The sequence below is a fragment of the Gossypium arboreum genome, chromosome 8 (assembly GCF_025698485.1).
Source record: "Gossypium arboreum isolate Shixiya-1 chromosome 8, ASM2569848v2, whole genome shotgun sequence".
Taxonomy (NCBI): Eukaryota; Viridiplantae; Streptophyta; class Magnoliopsida; order Malvales; family Malvaceae; genus Gossypium; species Gossypium arboreum.
In genome coordinates this window covers 130,668,308-130,691,811 of record NC_069077.1, presented here as the reverse complement: position 1 = coordinate 130,691,811, position 23,504 = coordinate 130,668,308, and the positions used below count along the sequence as shown (strand labels likewise).

The 23,504-nt window shown below is 35.0% G+C and overlaps 2 non-coding genes across 2 annotated transcripts; one reads left to right on the top strand and one right to left on the bottom strand.

The window, feature by feature from the left end:
- Positions 1-10,064: 10,064 nt before the first annotated feature.
- Positions 10,065-10,171, bottom strand: LOC128280282 (small nucleolar RNA R71). Its single transcript, XR_008270462.1, has one exon. It is a non-coding gene; the product is annotated as a small nucleolar RNA R71 (small nucleolar RNA).
- A 12,826-nt stretch (positions 10,172-22,997) lies between these two features.
- Positions 22,998-23,104, top strand: LOC128280259 (small nucleolar RNA R71). The gene has a single exon (XR_008270439.1). It is a non-coding gene; the product is annotated as a small nucleolar RNA R71 (small nucleolar RNA).
- Positions 23,105-23,504: the final 400 nt, after the last annotated feature.

The following is a 23,504-nucleotide window of genomic DNA, read 5'->3' as shown; positions in this document are numbered from 1 at the left end:
GGATGGATAGCCGTTATGCGGGATTACATATCGAGGACTGTTATTGAGTTACAGACACGACCTTATTACGGCCCGGATGACCAACTACAACCGGGGAAAAGAATTTTCCATCGGATGTTCTGGACGTTTGATCCATGTGTGCACGCATTTCCCCACTACAAGCCAATTGTGCAAGTGGATGGGACCTGACTATATGGAAAATATATGTAACACCCCTCTCCCGTACCCGACGCCGGGATAGGGTTCGAGGCATTACCAAGACATTACATTTTGAAATGTACCAAATTGGGTCACCAAGTTTTACTCAAATTTTAAGCTTTTCATCCATGAACAACTCATCCCTTATATAGGCCTTCGAGGCCTATAACATACCTAGAGGCAGTGCGGGACAAATTTGGGTACGTTCGATAAACCTTGGGCTCCTTAGGAAATTTTTCCTTATCATAAAGTGTCACACGCCCTTGTAGGTGGGCCGTGTGGACTCACATGCCCGTGTGACTTGGGGCATGCCCATGCCCTTCAGCCATGGGCAACACTGACTTATCAACACAGCCATGGTACACACCCGTGCTGCCTGCCCGTGGACGACACTGTCTTTTTTAACATGGCCATGGTGCACGCCCGTGTGGCTTACCCGTGTACAACTTTGAGCTAAAATTTTAAGTGCAGGGGACACACGGCCATAGCACACGCCCATGGGATGGAACCGTGTGTCACACACGGCCTAGACACACGCCCGTGTGTCTAACCATGTGAATTCTAATTGGCTATTTTCCAAGCCTTTAGTCACCCCTTTCTACTACTTGTACTTAGTGGTTACCAAGTTCAAAGTAAAACACAATTATGCACTTGTAAATAATCTTGATTAAACTAGATGTATGGAAACCTCATATCATTGGTTTCATACATGATAGGTTATTTCCCATTTAGTGTTTATGGGTTTCCATGTCACTTTAATTCATCCGAAATTGGCTCATTCATGTGACTCATTGCCAATTGGTAACGACCTATCACTTGTAATTAAAACCATGCATAAATTCGTAGGTCATAGCCTACTTCAATTAAGCCAATTTTCATGGCCATATACAAAGAAATAAACATATTTTTACATACCTTCATTTGGCAAATCAAATGACTCATATAACAAAATACTCAAAAATACTATACATGCCATTGAACAAAACAAACAAAGTCTTTATACCAAAGCTTGTCTAGTTGATAGTGTGTTGACTTTCCAATCGTCTTCCAATCCTTTCGAGTCCTCGAGCTCTTTGAGACAGGGAAAAAGAGAGGGTAAGCATTTACATGCTTAGTAAGCTCGAATAACCGGAAAGTAAACTTACCGGGTAATTAATATACATCCATTTTTAAATCATGAAATCATCAATTATGAAACGATTCCCTATCACATGCAATCAATCAATGAGTTAGTGACATAACAAAGCATCATGTAATTTATGTAGATGAGCTCATCATTCATCATCTTATAGACATACATCATATTAATCCCGTTGAGTTTCTAGGAAATCTCGATGGAATTCCCATTATCCGTCAATTCTCACGAATGATCATTTCACATATTTGCACTCCCGCGAACCTCACATCTTTTGGCAGGATTACCAGTCCAGGCTAAATCCCCCATATCATGAACTCATAAGGTGATGTCGGGATTACCAGTCCAGGCTAAATCCCTTATTGCGACAAACACCCTTCGAGTTCGGATCCAATTACCACCAAAGCTAAATTCAGATCCTAATCGGATTACCCATCCGGGCTAAATCCATAATGCACACACATATTCTTCGAGAGGCTTGATCATTCAAGGAACACCCGTCTGGGCTAGATCCTTTTCATACTTGAGATCACGGATTGCCCATCCAGGCTAAATATTTACTGCAACACATGCAGGATCTCTTTACACATATCAATGAGGGTTTATCCATCGAATTCCCTTTGTCAACCTCAACCAAGACATTTTTCAAATGTTACCATCAAATATGTATTTCCATGATATTTCATGCCAATAATAAATGCAATCATCATGTATTCATAAATCATTCAATTATGCATATTAGGGGTTTACTTTAAGTTATCCGAACTTAGCTGGTATTCTTTTCGGAGTTGTGTTTCGGTTATTCCGAAACCTTGCGTTTACCTCAATCGACCTCCGAAATTTGTTCCTCGAGGTATATAACAATAAAATTAACTCATTAATACACTACATTACACATTTCAAGTTTAATATTTACCCCCAGTCTAAATGACCGTTTTGCCCATAACCATTCACATTTTTACGATTTAGTCCCTAGGCTCGTATAATGAAACACATGCACTTTCTATCTTACCCAAGCCTAGCTGAACACTTTTCCTTCTTATGGTAGCCCACATTTTCCATTATTTTCTCATTTCTACCACACATTTACATCTTTTGCAAAATAGTCCCTATAAGGGTTTTTCATGAGAATCAACTAGAAAAGATGTTTAATACATATTCATCTTTCATATTCCTCTATAATCCATCAAAATACAAGCAACTCATACATGGGTAAATTTTTTAAACATGAACCTTAGCATGAAATATGGGTAGAAATGGAGAGAGCAAGCTACCGGTGAGAAAATTGCAAAGTTAATACAAAAGGAAAATAGATAGTTTTCAATCTTTTGCTTCATAAATAGGATTTGCTTGTTTATAAACATTAATAAAGAATAATTTAATTATTTTCTTTTTAATTATCTCCCTTTTTCTTAAATTAAGTAAAAGGTATTTTATTGTTTTATTATTACATTTTTTTTTCGATTTTTTTTTAATCTTACATTCACCATTCACCATTCACCATTCACCATTCACCATTCACCATTCACCAATACCATTAACACACTGTTTAGTCGCCATCTTCAAAATGCACGAGTCAAAGAGGAAGATTAGTATGCCATCGACAAGACAACTTTCGTGGTTACTGGGGACAAAAGAAAAAAAGATGACAAATTTTGACATTGAAATCTCAACACCTTCCCTCTCTCTGCTTTGACCATCCATTCCTCTATTTAAATTCTTTCGCCATTCCTAATTTCCTCTGCACGCCCGTAAGAAAATGGTCGCTTGTTTTTCTTTTCTTTTCCTCTTGCTCCATTTTTGTCACCCTTTTGTTTCTTATCCTTTTCCCGAACAGATCTCTTACTTGCGTAAAAGCGAAATGTCCCAGCCCCAACATCGTCTTGCCTTTCTTGGGCAACGCAATTTCATTAGTCGCAAAACCCACAAGGTTCGGGAAGTTCAAGTGATTTGGCTACTTCTCTTGGATTTTCATTAATTATATCATTGGTCGCTTCATCGTCTTTATCCGCAGCATCGAACTTTCCCACTATATCTTTGCCAACGTCCAGGCCGATGCTTTTTTACTTGTGGGACACCCTTTCGGTAAAAAGCTTTTCGGTGAACATAACATGATTTATATGTTCGGACAGATCACAAAGATCTTCGCCACAAATCGCTCCTAACTTCACTCCTGTGGCTCTCTCTACCTACACTGCATTGCAACAGATTATCATTCTCCAACACTTAAAGTCATGGGAGCGTCTTTCCTCGGAATCACCGGGGAAGCCGATTTCTCTCCGCCTATTAGCTCGCGACATGAATCTTTAACACATGTTTTTTAACAAGCCTATTTTTGTCCAAAAATTTAGAAATTGGGAAAATTGCTCCCCAAGACCTTCTATTTATAATCTAAAGCAATTTCAATCAAATTGCTTCTAGAAATCAAGTTTTTCAATTTATTCAATTTAGTCCCTAATTTCCAATTGAATACCTTACTCAAAGAATTTCTTCATGAAACTTTAACACATGCATATACTCATATTCTAGGCCTCATAATAATCATGAAATAAATATTTTGATGTTAGATTTGTGGTCCCAAAACCACTATTCTGACTAGGCTGTATTTTGGGATGTTACAATATATACAGATCCTACTTCTTACGGTTGCTTAAGACAACAACAAGAATGTGCTCCCGATAGCATTTGCCATCGTAGATAAGGAGAACATAGAATCGTGAAATTCTTCCTTTCCAACCTGTGGAGGTATTTTATTAGCAACGATAATATTTGCATCATCTTCGATAGAGGGAAATGATTAATTGTCGCCATTAGGCGTTCCGATATGCCATGGAAATCCGTTTACTACATCTGGAACATCACGGCCAACTTCCATCGAGATTATAAGAATGCAGACAAGTTGTGAAAATCGGTAAAGGATAACCTTATCTTTTCAATATAAGTTTTAATGTTTTAGTGCAATATTGTAACACATCTTTTCTTAATACATATACAGCACACGAGCTAGAGCCACATATTTTTTGCCAAAGAATTACTCGACTTGAGAGTGACATGGAGGGTCAAACGAACATAACTTTTTTACAGTGGTTGGGTACCATGAAGTCGTGGCAATGGGCTCAAAGTTTTGACGAGGGCTTTCGTTATGGTCAAATGACCACAAACTTGGTGGAGGGGATCAACGCTGTGCTGTTGAAAACATGATATCTTTCGATTTCATCTATCTCCTCGGCTACATTCTACAAGTTGGCTACCTTGGTGCCAAGAATGGGTCAGCAACAAGTCAACCAGATTGAGGTGGGACACGTGTTTGTTGAAGATGTTAGGGTTGCAATGGTTGCAAACCGTCGGATAGCGAGGTCGATGAATGTAGAAATATATTCATGACGTTTTGAAACGTTTCGAGTTACGAAGACAATTTTTCGTCGACCTAGTATACCACCTAGGTCCTATGGAGTTAATCTCCTGAATAGACGGTGTGATAGCAGGAGGTTCCAAACACTTTATTATCCATGTGTGCATGTCGTGGCAACGCGTACTAAAGTCTCACTCAATGTTGAACAATTTTTCGATGAAGTGTACACACTCGAGCACACATTGCGTGTCTGGGAGAATGAGTTCTCCGTCCTGCCTGACCTGTCTACGTGGGAGGTACCTTCGATGACTTTCGAGCTTGTCTTAGACAGAGGGTTGTGTAGGAATCTAAGAGGTCGTCTGCAATCATCCAGAATCTGTAATGAAATGGAAATTAGGGAGAAATCCGACGATAAGCATTATGGATTATGTAGATTAGCTGGTCATAATCGGAGCAAATGCCCGCAGTGAAACTATCATGTTGGACAATCGTCACAATCGTGTAGAAATTAAGCTTATGTAATTTATATAAAAAAATTATGGTTGTAATGTATTTAATTTATATAATATAATTTATATTACAAAGTTTGTTCCAATTAGATTATGGTTGTAATATATTTAATTTATATAACATAATTTATATTACAAAACTAAGTTTGTTACAAGTTTTAGTGTTTTAATGTTGTAATGTTGCAATTAATCTAATTTATGAGTACAAATTGTGTTTCAATTTTAAAGTTCAAATTAATCTAATTAAATATATACAAGATTGTCTTTTTCTTGATTTATTTTTTTAGAATAAAAAAGTACAAACTTTGTAATATCAAAACTGCAAGAAACCCTTAAAATTGATGGTTTGATGGTGTGGTCCTAGGGGTATATTTCTGTGGGGGTCAACATTCATGTTGTGGGTGGTTGCGGCGATCAACATCCTCTTCAGTCGCAGGTGGGGGTGTGCGAAACATGGAAGAAAAATCATATGCCTCGAACGCCATCAATTAACTTCAGCCGAAAGGAGTGCTATACTGCAGTGGATATGACCCAAGAAGAGTGGAGTATTGTGGTGGATACGGCCCAGTAGGAGTGTTGTACTGCAGTGGATACGGGCTGGGAGGAGTGTTGTACTGCGATGAATATACTACATTAACAAAAATCAATATATCTTATAAATTCCATCTCAATGGTCCCATTCAGAAATAACATCCCAATGGTTTAATCTTTTACCTAAATAAAAACAAAAATTTATATTAAAATACTAAAATAACATGCCAATAACAAAAACATAACATAAACTATACATAATAAATACTGAATATTTTATTATTACTTTAAAATGATAATAACTAAACATTTTTGGTTTAAAGTACAATATATATAATAACATGCCAACTTAATTATTGTAAAAAATATACTTTTTTCATAGAAGTTAAAAATAAATTTCATTTTTATTATTTATAAAAACATAAAATAAAATTTAAAAAACATAAAATCTTAAAAAATTAAAACATATAAACTAATTCCTAATTTATCTTATAAATTCCAAATTCCATATCAATGGTCTCATCTTTTACCTACATAAAAATAAAAAAATAGCATTAAAATAATTAAAGAAATAACATGCCAAATAAATTTCATAAAAAATACATCTAATCAACTTAAAACACACATAGCAAATAAATTACATAAAATAATAGAACATTCTTTGTACATAACATGAATAGGTTTTTTACTTAACTAAACTTTAAAAATAAATTATAAATGAATAAAATTATAAAATAAATACAAACATACCTTAATAGCTCTTTTTAACCAAATAATACCTTACAAAATTACATTTAAAAATAAAATCCGAATTAAATAAACAATAATAACCAAAAAACAAATTAAATTAACATTAATCCATTATAAAATTTATAACAAAAATAATTTACCTTTTCTTTTCTATTTTTTTCCTTCCTTTTCTTCTTCCCTTTCTCTATTCTCATTCTCTTTTTTTTCTTTCTTTTTCCCTTCCCTACCTGCCCTCTCCTTCTCCTTCCTCTCTTATTTTCTTCTCCTTCTCTTTCTCCTCCTTCCCCTACGGCCGAAAATGGAACTTTGGGGGACCATTATAAGGTCCCCAAACACACAAAAATACAAAGAAACTCAGCATGCAGCCATCCCATCCCTACTAAAGTGGTGTCGTATCTGCCAGCCCCTCTACCTATGCTGCCTGCACTAGACCCTCCACCCGTGTCCTGTCCCATCGTTTTTTTTACTGTAAAGTGTCAAAAAATGAGGGTGGTGTGGCCTATGCACCACCCTCCACCCATCCAAATGTACCATTTTGGTACTTAATCTTAGCAGTAACCTATTTTCGTTATTTATTTATTTTTATATTATTCTGATAAAAAACCCTGTGTTAGAAGCTTTGATTGTGGTATTTGATTGTTTTATGAAGTGATTTTTATTAGATTTTCATTTAAGGATTAAATTGTTTAAATGTCAAAATTTCAAGGTTTATTTGTGAATAAGAAGTGTTTTGTGAACTATTTAGAAGCCTTAGATATTTGGCTGTAAACTTTGACTTGAGAAAATGGTTAATTTGATTATTTTCGAGTTAAAGGACTAAATTACAAGTGTTAAAAGTTAGGGGCAATAATTACAAAAGAATAAAATGGTATAAAATGTAGAATAAATTGGAATGTGAATTGTAAGCTAATAATTGAGAAATTTTACGTTTTAGATCAAGACCCTGTTAATTTATGTGGAAAAGGAAAAATTACAAAATAGTCCCTAAACTTTTGCAATTATTATAAGTTAGTCCAAGTATGTTCGTACGGTTCGTGGTTTGATATCTATATGAGTTTTATCATGTTATGATATGAAATAATGGTTATAAATTATTCTATTCATAATGTAAGTTGTATTGGAAAATGTGATTAATATCGATACTTGGGCCGGTTGAACGCGAGATAGAGTACAACTGAATGACAACATGTTACGTAGGGCTGGAGTGGACATTGATGTGGTGTGATATATATATTCTTGAGTATATCGAGGTTCAACATTTTTTATGAACCCTCGTGTTATACTATCTCTATTTGGCGTGTTATCGAGTGGATTAGCTCTTATGAGTGACTGGCATGTTTCGGTTGGATTACTTGTGTAAGTCATTCTTCATGTCGTAAATCGTTGTATTATAACTTATTTACTGATTTTGAATGGCATGGCTTGTATTTGACATCTTGAATTGACCCAGTTGTGGATATATATGTTTTCCTGGAAATTACCATTTGAGCTTTGAATTGAATTATACAATTCACCGGTTTGACATTATAGATGACATGAAACACTTGTTGAATTACATTTGATTGAATTGTTATATTTACTTCGGTAAGATTTATTGTTTTTGTTTGTCGAACTTACTAAGCTTCAATAAGCTTACTTGTGTAAATTTCTATTTCTTGTAGATGCTCTTGAAGGTTAGACGATTGAATCAGCACTCAAGTCACACTATCCATCTGATTTCAATAGCTTTTGAACTTTTTTTTTTGGATTATATGGCATGTAATGGACTTGTTTTGTCATTACTTTTGTTTTGGTATGTAGATATGTAAAGAGTGAGTCTAAGTGCAAGTTGGTAACTTTAGCATCACTACATGGCCTTGATGTTTACTTGGCAAATGTTTACACAATGACTGGATATGGATTATGAATGTTGGAAAATGTTTTTGGTTAAACTTGTAGTATATGTATGACTGAAAGGTCTATTTGAATTTTTGTTATTTTTAGGTGCCTATGTTAAGTTGTGTAAATTGTTAAGTTTTCACTTTGATTTGGGTTTAATATTTCTTTTCTTTAATTTAATTCAAGAATGTTTGCTATGTGTTTACTATTCTTGTTTACAACAATGATAGCTTAATTTTCTTTAAGCTAGGATGATTATTTTGATTGAATAATATTTATTTGATTCATGCTTATAATGTTTGTGCTTCAATCGATCATGTTTTCAATTAAAATCAAGTCTGTATTTCGTTTATACGTGATTGAAATGCACTTGAATTAGCTAAGCGATCCTAACCAGATGATGGCTAATGGACACATAATTGAAATGTGCATGCTCAATTTAGATCCTAACCCGATTAAATTGTAGGTTGCATAACAACCCTAACTAGGCTCTGTTTTCTGCATAGTTTTAGATTTGTGTGATTAAACTGTTTCAAACCTAACATTCCCTATTTCCTCGCACAAATACTAAGAAACCCTTAGTAAATAAGGATCAGTAAAATGCGTATTTATTAATTAAAGGATTCTGAAAGGACCTAACGTGGTTTCCAAACTCATGAAAGATCGAGTTGCCATGGAATGCTTTTCCGAATATTATTAAGCATGTTGATAATAAATTGAGTTTAATTAAAGTAATTGTCCTAGCCTATTTATGTTATAATTGTTGCTTATTGTGGTAATTTTGCTAAAATCTATTTCATTCATATAGTTGCATGTTAGGATAAATCACATCAGGGATCATTGCAATTAGTTTAATATATTTCAATCATCACTTCTCAATTATATTGTTTTTATTTATCAAATTGTTAATATAATTTTACAAATTACTTGACTTAGCACAAATACAATCCCTGCGAAGACGATAACTCGATACTTACTTATTACTTGATAATGACTGTGTACACTTGCACAAACCCGAAGGTTACAAGTTTTTGGCGCCGTTGGAGGGGATTGTCAACTGTTGCCATAGTCATTTTTTGTGAAATTATTTATTTTCAATTTGGTTATTTCTAACAGTACTAACTTATGCTTTTTAATTTTGTAGTTTTTTCCAAGTGTTTATGAGCATAGATCGGATTATTGATTTATTCCCAGTAGACCCTGAAATTAAGTGAACTTTCAGACAAAGAAGTCGTGAACGAACAACTTAAAGACAAGTCGAGATGGACTTGGAAATCATAATCAAGACCAAGGTAATGAAGCCGATCATGTACGAAATCCTACCCTTATTGCTGATGATAGCGATCGATGCGTCAGACAATAGGCTGTGCCTCTTTTCAATGAGTTAAATCCAGGAATTAAAAGGCCATATATTGAGGCAACCCAATTCGAATTGAAACCAGTGATGTTTCAAATGCTACAAACGGTGGTCCAATTTAGTGGTATGCACATGGAAGATCCACATCTCCACCTTCGATTGTTTATAGAGGTGAGTGATTCATTCAATATAGTCGGTGTGACTGAAGACGCACTGAGGTTGAAGTTGTTTTCACACTCATTGTAAGATCGAGCACGAGAATGGCTCAATTCACTGCCACCAAGTTCCATATCTATATGACAAGAATTGGCAGAGAGATTTTTGGTAAAGTATTTCCCACCTAGTAAGAACGCTAAGTTGAGGAACGAGATCACAACTTTCCAAATACTTGATGACAAGTCTTTGTATGAGGCTTGGGAGCAATTCAAGGAGTTACTTCGTAAGTGTCCTCATTATGAGATTCCTCATTGTATCTCGTTGGAGACATTTTATAATGGTCTCAATGCACATACAAGATTGATGGTAGATGCTTCTATGAATGGTGCAATTTTGTCTAAGTCGTATCATGAGGCTTATGAGATCATCGAGAGGATCGCATGTAATAACTATCAATGGCCAAAAAATTGAACAGCTTCAGGAAGACGTGCAGCCGGAGTTTATGAAGTTGATGCTCTCACTTCATTATCAGTTCATGTATCATCTATTTCCTCTATGTTAAAGTAGTTTACCGCTAATAGTGCTAATAATTTTACAGATCAGCCACCAAGTTCGTTTGAAGTAGTTTCCTATGTGTACTGTGGGGAAGGTTATTCTTTCGAGAATTGCCCATGGAATCTCGAGTCAATGTACTATTTGGGGAACCAACACCAAAATAGGAGTGGACAAGGACCCCAGTCCAACTTCTATAATCTTTCATGGCGTAATCACCCCAACTTTTCTTGGAGCAACTAAGGAAATGGACCAATCAATAACTTTATGCAGCATAGACCCAACCAATCTCAAGGGTTTAATCAACAAGCTCTAAAACCAGCCCAAGCTGAATCATCAAATAGTTTGGAGAACTTTTTGAAAGCGTACAAGGCGAAGAATAACGCTTTGATCCAGAGCCAAGCAACAACACTGAAAAATTTGGAAAACCAAATGGGCCAGTTAGCTACGGAGCTTCATAATAGTCCGCAAGGAACATTGCCGAACAATACTGAGAATCCAAAAAACTTGGGTAAAGAACATATCAAGGCAGTGGCATTGCAAAGTGGTAAAATTTTGGAACCCCGAGTGATTGATGTCGAAGACGAGCCTGTTGAAAAGGAGGAAAGTCAACCAGCTGTTGAAATTCCTACACCAAAGGAATCAGAATCTACAAAGACTGACAAGGTAAATCCTAACTTAGTAAATTCATATACTTTAGCATCTTCTTTGGATGCAAATTTACCTACTCAGAAGAGTTGTTCGATTCAACCGAAAGTTCCATCACCTTCATATCCACAAAGATTGTAGCAACACAAGCAGAAATAAGAGGTGCAATTCAAGAAGTTTTTGGATGTTTTGAAACAATTACACATCAATATTCCATTGATGGAGGCTTTAGAACAAATGCTGAATTACATGAAGTTTATGAAAGATGTACTATCCAAGAAGAAATGATTGAATGAGTATGAGACTGTTGCCTTGATGAAGGAATGCAGTGCGTTCCTGTAGAACAAATTGCCACTGAAATTGAAGGATCCAGGAAGCTTTACGATACGCTGTAACATTGGTGAATCTTACTGTAGTAAAGCTTTGTATGACTTGGGAGCAATTATCAACTTGATGCCTAAGTCTATTTTCAAGATGCTAGGGATAAGAGAAGTAAAACCTACAACTGTGACGCTCCAGCTAGCAGATCGACCTTTAGCATACCCTAAAGGAAAGATCGATGATGTTTTGGTAAGAGTCGATAAATTTATTTTTCCTGCTGATTTCATTATTCTAGATTTTGAAGCAGATAAGGAAGTACCAATTATCATTGGGAGACCTTTCCTAGCCACAGGAAGAATGTTAATTGATGTGCAGAAAGGCGAACTCACCATGGAGTTCAAGATGATCAGGTAAATTTTAACATTCTTAAAGCGATGAAATTTCTTGATCTGACAGAAGAGTGTTCAGTTATGGAAGAGAGAGAAACCTTGGTTTCTATAGAAAGCCATTTTGAAGAAGATCCATTGGAGAAAGCCTTAAATTTTGACCCTTTGGAGGATGAAGAAAGTGAAGAAAACATAGTTTTGATGGAAGCCAATCTGAGAAATTTTATTTAATCTACACGATTTGAACCATTCAAGTTGGAAGTCAGAGAATTGGTGCAACCTAAATTGTCAATCGAAGAACCACCTAAAATTGAACTAAATGTACTTCCTTCCCATTTGAAATACATATTTAGGTGACTGTTCCATTTTGCCTATGATTATTTCAGCAGAACTGACAAAAGATTAAGAGGAGCAACTAATTTCTGTTCTAAAGTAATTTAAGAAAGCAATTGGTTGGACCATAGCTGATATTCGAGGTATAAGCCCTTCATTTTGCGTGCACAAAACTATTTTAGAGGAAGGTGAAAGAGCTCGAATAGATAGGCAAAGGAGGCTCAATCCTATTATGAAGGAAGTTATGAGAAAGGAAATGATCAAATGGTTAGATGTAGGAATCATCCATCCTATTTCAGATAGTTCATGGGTAGTAAGTCCAGTGCAGTGTATACCGAAGAAAGGTGGAATCACAATTGTTGAAAATGAGCGTAATGAGTTAATTCCAACGAGAACTATTACTGATTGGAGAATTTGTGTTGACTACAAAAAGCTAAATAAAGTGACTCGGAAGCACCATTTTCCTTTGCCATTTATGAATCAGATGTTAGATCGACTGGCAGGTAATGAATTCTACTATTTTTTAGATGGTTATTTAGGATATAACCAAATAGCTGTAGCTCCAGAAGACCAACATAAAACAACTTTTACTTGTCCATACGGTATGTTTGCTTTTAGGCGAATGCCTTTTGGTTTATGTAATACACCTGCAACCTTTCAACGATGCATGATAGCAATATTCACTGATATGGTTGAAAATTTTGTTGAGGTTTTCATGGATGATTTTTCTATTTTTGGTAACGCTTATGATATTTGTTTGAGTAATTTGGCTAAGGTACGGAAGAAATGCAAAGAGATGAATCTTATCCTTAATTAGGAGAAATGCCATTTTATGGTTAAAGAAGGGATTATCTTAGGGCATAGAATTTTAAAGAAAGGAATTGAAATTGAGAAAGAAAAGGTGTATGTAATTGAAAGATTACCAGCCCCAATGAATGTGAAAGGAATCAGAAGTTTCTTAGGCCATGCTAGTTTTTACCGACGGTTTATCAAGGATTTCTCAAAAATTTCTAAGCCGTTGTGTTTGTTGTTAGAGAAAGATACAATCCTCGATTTTAACAAAGCATGTTTAGAAGCTTTTAAAGAGCTGAAAAAACGGTTAATCTCAGCCCCAATAATTATTACACCCGATTGGAGCACACGTTTTGAGTAGATGTGCAATGCAAGTGATTATGCTGTTGGAGCTATGATGGGTCAAAGAAAAAATAAAGTGTTCCACCCCATTTATTATGCAAGTAGAACCTTGACGGGAGCCCAACTCAATTATTCGGTAATTGAAAAGGAACTATTTGCTATAGTTTTTGCTTTTGAAAAATTTCGCTCATATCTTATAGGTACCAAAGTTACAGTAGTAAACTTTGCAGTTGTAAACTTTCAACGTTTGAGAGCACTTTCATATTCATTAAACCAATCGTCCATAGATATTGAAGTGTTCAATATTTTAAAAAGAGATTACAAATAATTGAATAATCATGAATTTTATTTTCAACATAATTTTATCATCTGTTGTCTGATTTACTCTAAATATTTTAAATATGATAGCAAGGTTCCAGCTATATTAAAAAAAAAAGAGGATTTGGGTTAGATATAGTGTTTTGGGTTAGTTATATTAAACATTTTCATTCATAGGCAGTTGTTTGAGTTAGATATAGTGTTTTGAGTTTGATATAGTCTTTCCACACATTTTCCTGATTCTTTAGCATCCAATATAAATTTGGGTAAATATCAAGCTTCTGTACAAAACTACAGACATGAATATGAATAAAATGAGTGTCATTTTGATGTCTTGGCATTTCAAATGCATGTTTATTTTGATGTGAGAAAATCATAATTAAAAAAATGGATGGAATTCACATCTTTTCATCTTTAGAAAGAATACTTTATTGAATCAATGTTACTATTAGGGTCTATTGGTAATAGCTCCTTAAGTATTTAAAAGCTTCTTATACATTTGAATTGATATTAAATCTAGTATTTAAGCTTTTATTATTATGACAATAATTACTATGTGAAATATCATTCATTCGATCCATGTAAATCAAATAGGCAAGCACTGCAATTTTAATTTCTATATGATATATCTGATTTTCTACAACACAGTGAAATAAGAAGACTATTAATGCAAAGCAAAAGATGCCTTAAAACAAAAGAGAGTGAGAGAGGGAAAAGCGAAAATGATTACTTTTTAGGAACAAAAGAAGATTGAGAGTATAAGCAGAGCAAAGAGATAAACGAAAAGAATGAAAGGGAAAGGGAAAGAACCCTACAATTTTAAATTTAGGGAAACTAAATCAAACGGGAGAACAACGATGAAAGGGATAGGGAGAATCCTAACTTGAATTGGGTTCAGGTTCTCAGTCTTATTGTAACTATGGTGAATGACAATGGAAAGGTGGGTGCCTGACTGTGTGGTAGAAGAACGCTGACAACATAAGAAGCAACAACTTGAGTAGAGGAAGCAGCAGTGTCTTGATGGAAGCACTTAGGTTTTTTTTTTTTTTGAAATTGATTTGGGATTTAGGAAGGCTAAGGAGAAGAAGGGGGGCTGATTGCCTTTGGACGTACTAACGTCTAGAGTGTGAATACTGTAGCTAAAGATGTAGAATTGAGGCGGTGTCCACAAGTATATGGGTAAGCTTGTAATATAGTTTTACAACGAAGCAAGTAAGTACTTCGAAGATCGTACCCAATGAAGGCGGGTGCTAAATTAAAGTTAATCTAAGTGAAAATAGAATTAATTAGTAAATTAAATAAATTATATTACGATAAAACATAAAGAAAGGATTTTTAGGTTTTTATAAAGAAAGAAATGAAAATTGTATAAATAAAATGGACTTTGGGTAACTAATTTCTATTTCTGGTTTCTATTTAATAAACTAGTCGTTACCCTAATAGGATATCTCGATCTTTCACTAAGTTAACGAGTCGGCAATAACTACTTATCTCTTGACCTCACAGTCTAGATCGGTCAGAGCTAAGATGTTCACAGATTGGCCATACCAATTTTGGGTTAATTCCTACCTAAACGACTTTCTAGAGTCATCAAGCCTAGGGTTTAAGTTCTTCCTCTCCCGAACAGTTGATTCGCTAAGAAAATCCTACATAACAATTAGTTAATCACACCTTCACTCACTAACCACCCATAAGAGGATTATTTCCTCATGGAATATGTTAACATAAAAAACTTGATAATAAAGATATGCATAAAGAATAAATCAAAAATTAATGTTAGAGAATCATGATTGCATTTGATTGATGAAGTGTATAAATCCACTAGCGTTTGATCACGTTTTCAAATCAAGTCCTCCGAAGAACACAAGTGAAAAGAACTAGAAAATAAATCTAATGCCTAAAAGAATAGAAAACTAAAAACAACATTATAGAGAAAACTAAGAATATGAAAAGTGTCCCTAATCAAGTGTTTGAAGAGCCTATTTATAGAGATAGGGTTGGTCGTCGTCCTCCTCAACCCTAAGTTAATTGATGTTTTCGTGTTAATTTCAATTGTACGAACTAAAATTCTCTTGCACTATATTTATTTCCCTGTGCAAGGCCAATGTTGTGATACCTAGTGCCTATGTCGTGACATTGAAGGCAGTATACTCTGGTTCAGTCTTGGCTTCAAGGGTGTGTCACAACATCCTATGGCTATGTCGCGACACGAGAGGCTAATATTAAAAATTACTAAATAGTATGAAAATAAAAAATAATATTAAAATAAATATTACAAATCCAGCTCGAGCTCAGGCCAAAAAATCATACCCAAGGTCTGGCCCGTTTTGAAATTAGGCCTCATTTTTTGTCTAAGATCATTTTTCAGGCCTAAATTATTAACCAAACCCTTCCACTTTTTGAGCGGGCCTTCAGGTCGGGTCGGGTGGACCGGCCCATAATCAGGTCTTGTCTACTCTTTCTTTTAGAGCCATTACAATTAGCGTAGTCCACCACTGATACATTTTATCTTTCAATAACAAGATAACGCACCTCAAACAATCATTTGGCGAACACATAAACTCATCTTGAACCCATTATGTATTTTCTAGCCAATATTCGGCCTTAGTTGGATCGCCATCTTATTTTCCCCGGAATTCCTCAGCTCCATATTTTCAATTGTTATCTATCAGAGGCATTTGAACATTTACTGGGTATAAAGCTTGAGGATACGAGGTTGCTCGGGGAGGCACATTGAGGGGTGGAGGTTGTGGAACCACTAGTTGAGTTCGCAAGAACTTTGCATACCACTTATTCATCATCTAGAAGAAGGCACAACGCGTCTCACTTTCATGCCCTTGAGTTGAGGACACACTCAGAGCTGCTCCTTGCTCAGTACCTCGTACATTATTATCTACTTCATCAGGTGTAGCATGATTAAACTCAACAGACATCTTTTATCTATATAGAAACAAAAATCTGATCGGATCAAAAGTCATCACACTATCATTAGTTACAAGTGGCATGTATTTTTAGACTCATACGCACTACGTTTTAGTCCTAGAATCGACTAAATCATCACTCTGATACCATTAAATGTAACACCCCTCGTCCGATCCAATCATAAGACTTGAGCTATAAGAGGTTACCACGCGAGACTCACATGACAAACACATACTTCATAAATAAATGGCGGACCGTGACATTGACAAATATGTGGTGGACCGATCCTGCAAGTTGTCCAACTGTGTATTGGATTTCTGATGGCTAAACTACGGATTATCTCGTGGATACATATTACAAAAAGTAAGGCAGACATCTAATTTCATAATTTCCTAAGAATACTTAAAAGGGAAACTGTTTCATGGATACCCCACACTGTGATAGGTCCCACGAAACTTAACAAAACCTGAGTTCATTTTATTTCCATACATCAAGAGAGTCCAAATTAAACGACTTCAATATTTAATATATTTGCTTACAAAATAACCAATTGTTTATATACATGCCACTTAAACAAACTAAAACAAAATCAAAAGTCTACCATAATACTTGGCGAATAGTGTGAACTTCTTACTGATCTGATCAACACGCTCTGGACTTTCAAAATCTACAAAATAAAAGCAACCTAGGCGTAAGTATTAAGAATACTTAGTAAGCTCATACAAATTTAATAATTAACTTACCTCTCATAATAATTATGTGATAATTTAATATGCAAACATGTTTTACCTATCAACCAACACAATTTGTCAACAAGGTAAGTGTATATACTTTATCACATATCGTATATTTAGTATGCAACACAACATTCTAACACTCTTCATATATGATTCATTCACATACCTTTCTTTGGTGTGGGCTCCAATTATAATAGTCTAGTTTTTCATTACTCCTCATTTATTAACTTGCCAATTTCACATCTCACATGTTTTATATTACCCTATGAACATCGTAAAATAAATCAAAACACTAGTACACTTCACATAAGAGGCTCATCTAAACTAATCACGTACAGAGTTGTTAGGTTACCCGTCCAGGCTAAACCTTTATCGACACAATGAAAGCCTGGCTAGAGTTGTATATACGTGTAAGGTTACTAGTCTAGACTAGACCTTTAAACTGACATCAGATTACCGGTCCAGGCTAATTTGTGTCATATGTATCTTCGAGTCCGTAACAAATGCTGAATCTCGAAACCATCAGAAAATAACATTTAACCATGTGTATGAGTCTTTTACTAAATTCATTAGGATGCTTTCGCTTTGTGATCTCATTCACATTCCTTTGTATCATAATTCAATATTTCCTCTCTATATATTTAACAAACCAAATTTGACTTCCCAAATTTTCAATTATATGATTAAAGAACAAAAGAAAAGAAAGTTAAACAAATTTTTTATTGTATGAACTTACTTGGCCGAATGATAACACATTACGGTAGAACCTATTTAACAACTTTTTCTTTCCTGCGATCTTTTCTCGCTAGATTAAAATCTTGATCTATAACGTAATTTAATTCAATTTTTATCAATTATTATCATTTATCAGCTTATGGAACATATAATTTAGTACAATTCCATTACTCTAGATTCCCTTAAACGTAACACTTTCACTAGTCGAGTCCTTTTTAACAAAGTTTATAGAAATCTTAAGTTGGTTTCAAAATGTCTACACTTTAGTCTTGATATTCGAAACTAATAAATTCTCACTTTACCAAGTGATCCTTTTTCATAACTTATCCAATTTAATCATTTAATACCACAATTTTAAGCATTTGATAATGGTAATTTCATCTTTAACAATTTTGAAAACAAATACCACCGCTAACTATATTGAAGCACAATAATCACAAAAACATCAAATCCAAGCTAGAAGGTGATGAAGAAGATGAAAGAAAGAAAAATTAATTTTTCCTTCCCTCTATACACTATGCTACGATATATATATGTCTAATCTAATTATTAATTAAAATTAGCATCATTATAGGTAAGGTAAAGCCAACACCTGTCCGACCACTATCTACAAAAATGGCTAAATTATCATTTTCTTCTTTAATCTATTAACATATTATCATTAGAAAAAAAAACAAATCCATAATGGTTAACTTTTACCACCTTTACGATTTCATCCTTGTACTATGATCAACTCTCTAATCAACTGATTTTTTTTGGAATCATATAACACTATATTGAACAAATGATTATTAAATATTAATATCTACAGACTCGATCATTGGAGAACGGGGTTCCAAGACCACCATTTTTGGTACCACTAGAAATGGGTTATTACATGAGGTCGCGATTTCAATTGAATGTCATCTTGACGTGAAAAGCCCTATAATGTCACGTTGTGACGATGATCGGGATTTTCGTGTGACAGGTTTTAAATACTTATAATTAATCGTTCTTGAAACTAACTATTATCACGATGTAGGCAAGTGTACCTATCGAACAGTAGTATAGTTTTAGCAAGACCGGATTGTCAAACCCAAAGGAACAAAACTACTAGTAACGACTGTCTTTTTATTATCTAGCCCAAAAATAGGGGGTTTGTTTTAACTAACTAATTATCTAAACTAAGAATTCGCAGAAAGTAGAATTGGGGGATTACTTTTGGAAAACGATTGAATTAAGACAATACCTAAGGAAAAATCCACCTAGACTTTACTTGTTATTCTGGCTCCGAATCGGACGATTTATTCATTTAACTTGTTCCGTAGAGATCTTTAAGTTATGTTATTATCCCTATTCAAGACTAATAACGTCTAATCCCTAGATTGAATAATTGAGACCTTTCTCTAATTAACACCCTAGGATTGCATTAACTCGATCTATGGATCCCCTTATTAGGTTTCACCCTAATCCGGCAAAATCTTGTCACCCTATCTCTAGGCGTGCAATCAACTCCGCTTAATTATGGCAAATGTACTCTTAGACAGGGTCTGTTCCTCCTCTAAATAAGAGCTTATCTTGAATCAGTATCCTGGAATATCAAAACAAGAATTAAGAACACATAATTAAGAACAAGTTAAATATTTATCATACAATTTAGAAAATAATAACAAGATTCGTCTTAGGTTTCATCCCCATTAGGTATTTAGGGAATTTAGTTCATAACTAAAAAAGGAAAACATCTTAGAAGAATAATGACTACAAAACATAAAGAAAACCCAAAACTCCTGAAGGGAAATTGAGGGGAGATCTTCAGTCTTGATGATGAATCCGGCTTTTGAGATGGATTAATCAGCCTCCCTTGAGCAGTTCCCTACCTCCTTCTCTCTGTGTCCCCTTTCCTCTTCCTTTAGGGTGTATTTATAGGCTTTGGAATGCATAGGAACCCTCAAAATTAGCCTTTTCCGAATTGGACTCAACTTGGGCTCAGTAGGGACATGCCCGTGTGACACGCTCGTGTAAGTCATGCTTCGATTCTGCTAGATTGACATGGCCGTGTGCTTTGCCCATGTGAGGAGGTCCAGGCCGTGTTGATTTCGTACTTTGGCCCATTTTCTTCATTTTTGGCTCGTTTCTCATTCCTTTCGCTCTCCTATGCTCACCTAAGTATAAAACATGAAATTAAGGCATTAGGAGCATCGAGTTCACCAATTGTAATGAAAAATCATCCATAAAATGTATTAAGAATGGGGTAAAAATATGTATAAATTACGGTTTATCAAATACCCTCACACTTAAGCATTTGCTTATCCTCAAGCAAAATCCTCAGCTCATAATCAAAATAAATCCTTCTCAACTTATAATTTTTATCGATAATATCTTGAAATAATCCACAAGGAATCATACATTGAGAATTCAACTAAAAGAACATCAAAGTTTCAAGCATTCCAAGTTGAGCATTTTATCCTGAAAACATAGGTGTCTTTCCTCATCTAAGTAATTACCTTCGATTTAGAATGTCACAGAGTTTCACATCCTCACTAAAGATTCACTCAAATCACTTGAGGTGTTTAAGGGCAATAAATGAAGCACTCAATAGTCAATAATGAAAAGTCATTACCATAGGCTTACATGAAAATCAAATCTCCACCACCTATAAATTGAGATGAAACATCAATCGAAAGGTGTTTAGAGGATTATAACGCTGCTTGGTTAGGAGGTGCGGTCATAAGCTAAAAGAAAAGGTTAGAATCAAGATTGAATTGAAAAAATGCCTAACTAGAAAAATAGCTAGTCATCAATTGCGTACAACAGAGCTTTTCTCAGAATATGGAATTTAACTTCTTTGGCTCAAAAGATTACTACTACTAAGATGTATACATTTTTTTTAAGAACAAGTTAAATACAAACTAGAATAAAACATAGCTAAGCAACTATTTCAATTCCAATCTCGACAAAAATGGAGATTAAATTAATTTAGGGGATTTCAACAATAATGGGTTAAGGGTTATATTAAGGGTAATACAATAAATGGCTTGTTAGCTCAACGGGGTTTACTAAGGGTTAATCGTGGAGGTAGGCTTTTCATGGCATGAGTGGGTTAATCCTAAGTGCCTTTCTCATTTTGACATATCAAATCAAAAAGCGTGGTCTTGACATGCATAATCCAGCAAGTTCTAGAATAACAGTTTCAATTACTGACTCACTCAAAGAAATAATAAAAGTGAGCATGAAAGAATTAATAGATGCTCAAAAGGCTCAAAAATCTCACAAAAATTAAGGCTTTTTGATGTTTAAAACTTTTTAATTCCAACTCAAAGTAATACCTAAACTTTGAGGAAAACAACCTAAAATTTTAAATTCTTAAAAATCAACTTATCATGCTTGATTCTTTAATGTCTTAAAGTTTAAACAATCAATGCATAAATGCCTATGTTTTAATTCAACATATATCAATAAAAATCATAAATCAATCATTCAGGGATTTTTCTGATAGTGAAATAAATACCCCCTACACTTAAGATGTACATTGCCCTTAATGTACAAAGATAGATATAAGAATATAGAAATAAGATAGGGAGAAAAGTGAAACTTCCTGAGTTAAAAATGGATGATATTCCTGGATTAGCTAGAGAGAGTTGTTGAAAATAAAGCTAGAAGACAAACATGATTCTAACGGGCAAAAAGAGGATTGAGGGAATAATTTGATAGTAATCATAAAGACAAGCCGTGTTTAAAAACAAAAGAATCTTCAAAAAGTAATAAAAGAAAAATAAAATAAGATAGATAATCTAATTTTTCAAGTGGCACGGCCGGTTAGCACGCCCGTGTGGATCGTGTCCAGCCCGTGTTTGTCACAAAGTGAGATATCGTCACACGGCCTTCGGGCACGCCCGTGTGTCTAGGCCGTATGGCTATATGATCATGTTACACGACCGTGTGTAATGTGGTTCGCTTCTCCCACGTTTGTGTAGCTCTACGCATGCCCGTGTTATTTTGACAGTGTTTTCCACGGGTGGTAGACACGGGCGTGTCGTATTAAAGAAGCTCCTTTTATTTGTTAGAAGCTCCTTCAAAAATTTTGTGTATGTAGGCATCTGCAAGATGGCTTTAACAAAAGGTAAGTTGATATGTAATTGCTTAAAAAGTTCAAGAAACTTACCGAATTTTGCATCAATGCGGTCTTTTTTCAATTTTGCTAGGTATGAAACTGGTGGTTTATATTCCTTCGGCACTTGTTTGTCACTATTTTTGGGTTTTTCTTCCCCACTTTCGCTTACCACGGCTTCTTGTGTTAGCTTCTTTTCAGATTCCGCTAACACTTTCCCACTCCTTAGTGTAACTACTTTTACATGCTCTTTTGATTTGGTGTTACTAAGTAAACTTCCTAGTGGTCTTTCTGAAATCTGTTTGGACAGCTGGCCTATCTGAGTTTCAAGCTCTTGTATTGACGCTTGTTGATTTTTAAGTGTTGTCTCGGTGTTATGGAAACGAGTTTCTGACATCGATATAAACTTTGAGAGTATCTCTTCAAGGTTCAACTTCTTTTCCTGTTGGTAGGGTGGTTGTTGGTAGCCTAGAGGTGGTCTCTGATTTCCTTGGCCTCCCCATGAGAAATTTGGGTGGTTCCTCCAACCGGCATTGTAAGAGTTACTATATGGATTGTTTTGAGATCGAGAATTATTACCCATGTAATTTAACTATTCGTTATCCATGTTGTGGCCATAAGGTTGGTATTCTGAATTGCTTTATCCATCCCCACTTGCTTCGCACTGCATTACTGGGTGAACCTGTGAAGAACTAAGAAAACCATCAATTTTTTTATTCAAGGGTTCTACCTGATTAGAGAGCATGGTGACTGAATCGACTTATAAACATTGGCTGTTTTTGTTGGCTTTGTCCTCATGACTTGCCACTAATAGTTATTCAGTGACATCTTCTTTATAAACTCATAAGCATCTTCAGGTAATTTATCATTGATGGTTCCGCCAGTAGTTGCTTCAACCATTTGTCAAGTCGAAGGATTCAGGCCATTATGGAATGTTTGAACCTGAAGCCAAAGCGGTAACTTATGGTGAGGACACCTTCTTAGTAAGTCCTTGTATCTCTCCCATGCATCGTAAAGAGTTTCTAAGTCCATCTACACAAACGAAGAGATATCATTACGTAATTTAGCCATTTTAGCCGGCGAAAAATATTTTAATAAAAATTTTTCGGTCATTTGTTCCCAAGTAGTAATTGATCCTCGTGGTAACGAGTTCAACCACTGTTTAGCTTTGTTCCTCAATGAAAAAGGGAATAACCGAGGACAAATGGCATCATCAGAAACACCATTAATTTTAAATGTATCGCATAGTTCCAAAAAGTTTGCTAAGTGAGCGTTGGGATCCTCATCCTGCAAATGATCAAACTGAACAAATTGCTGTATCATTTGAATAGTGTTAGGTTTTAGTTCAAAAGTATTTGCAGCTACAGCAGGTTTAACCATGCTTGATTCGGTTCTGTTAAAGAAGGTTTAGCATAATCATACATAGTGCGTGGGCGAGATTTTGATTAACCGCAATTGCAGGAGG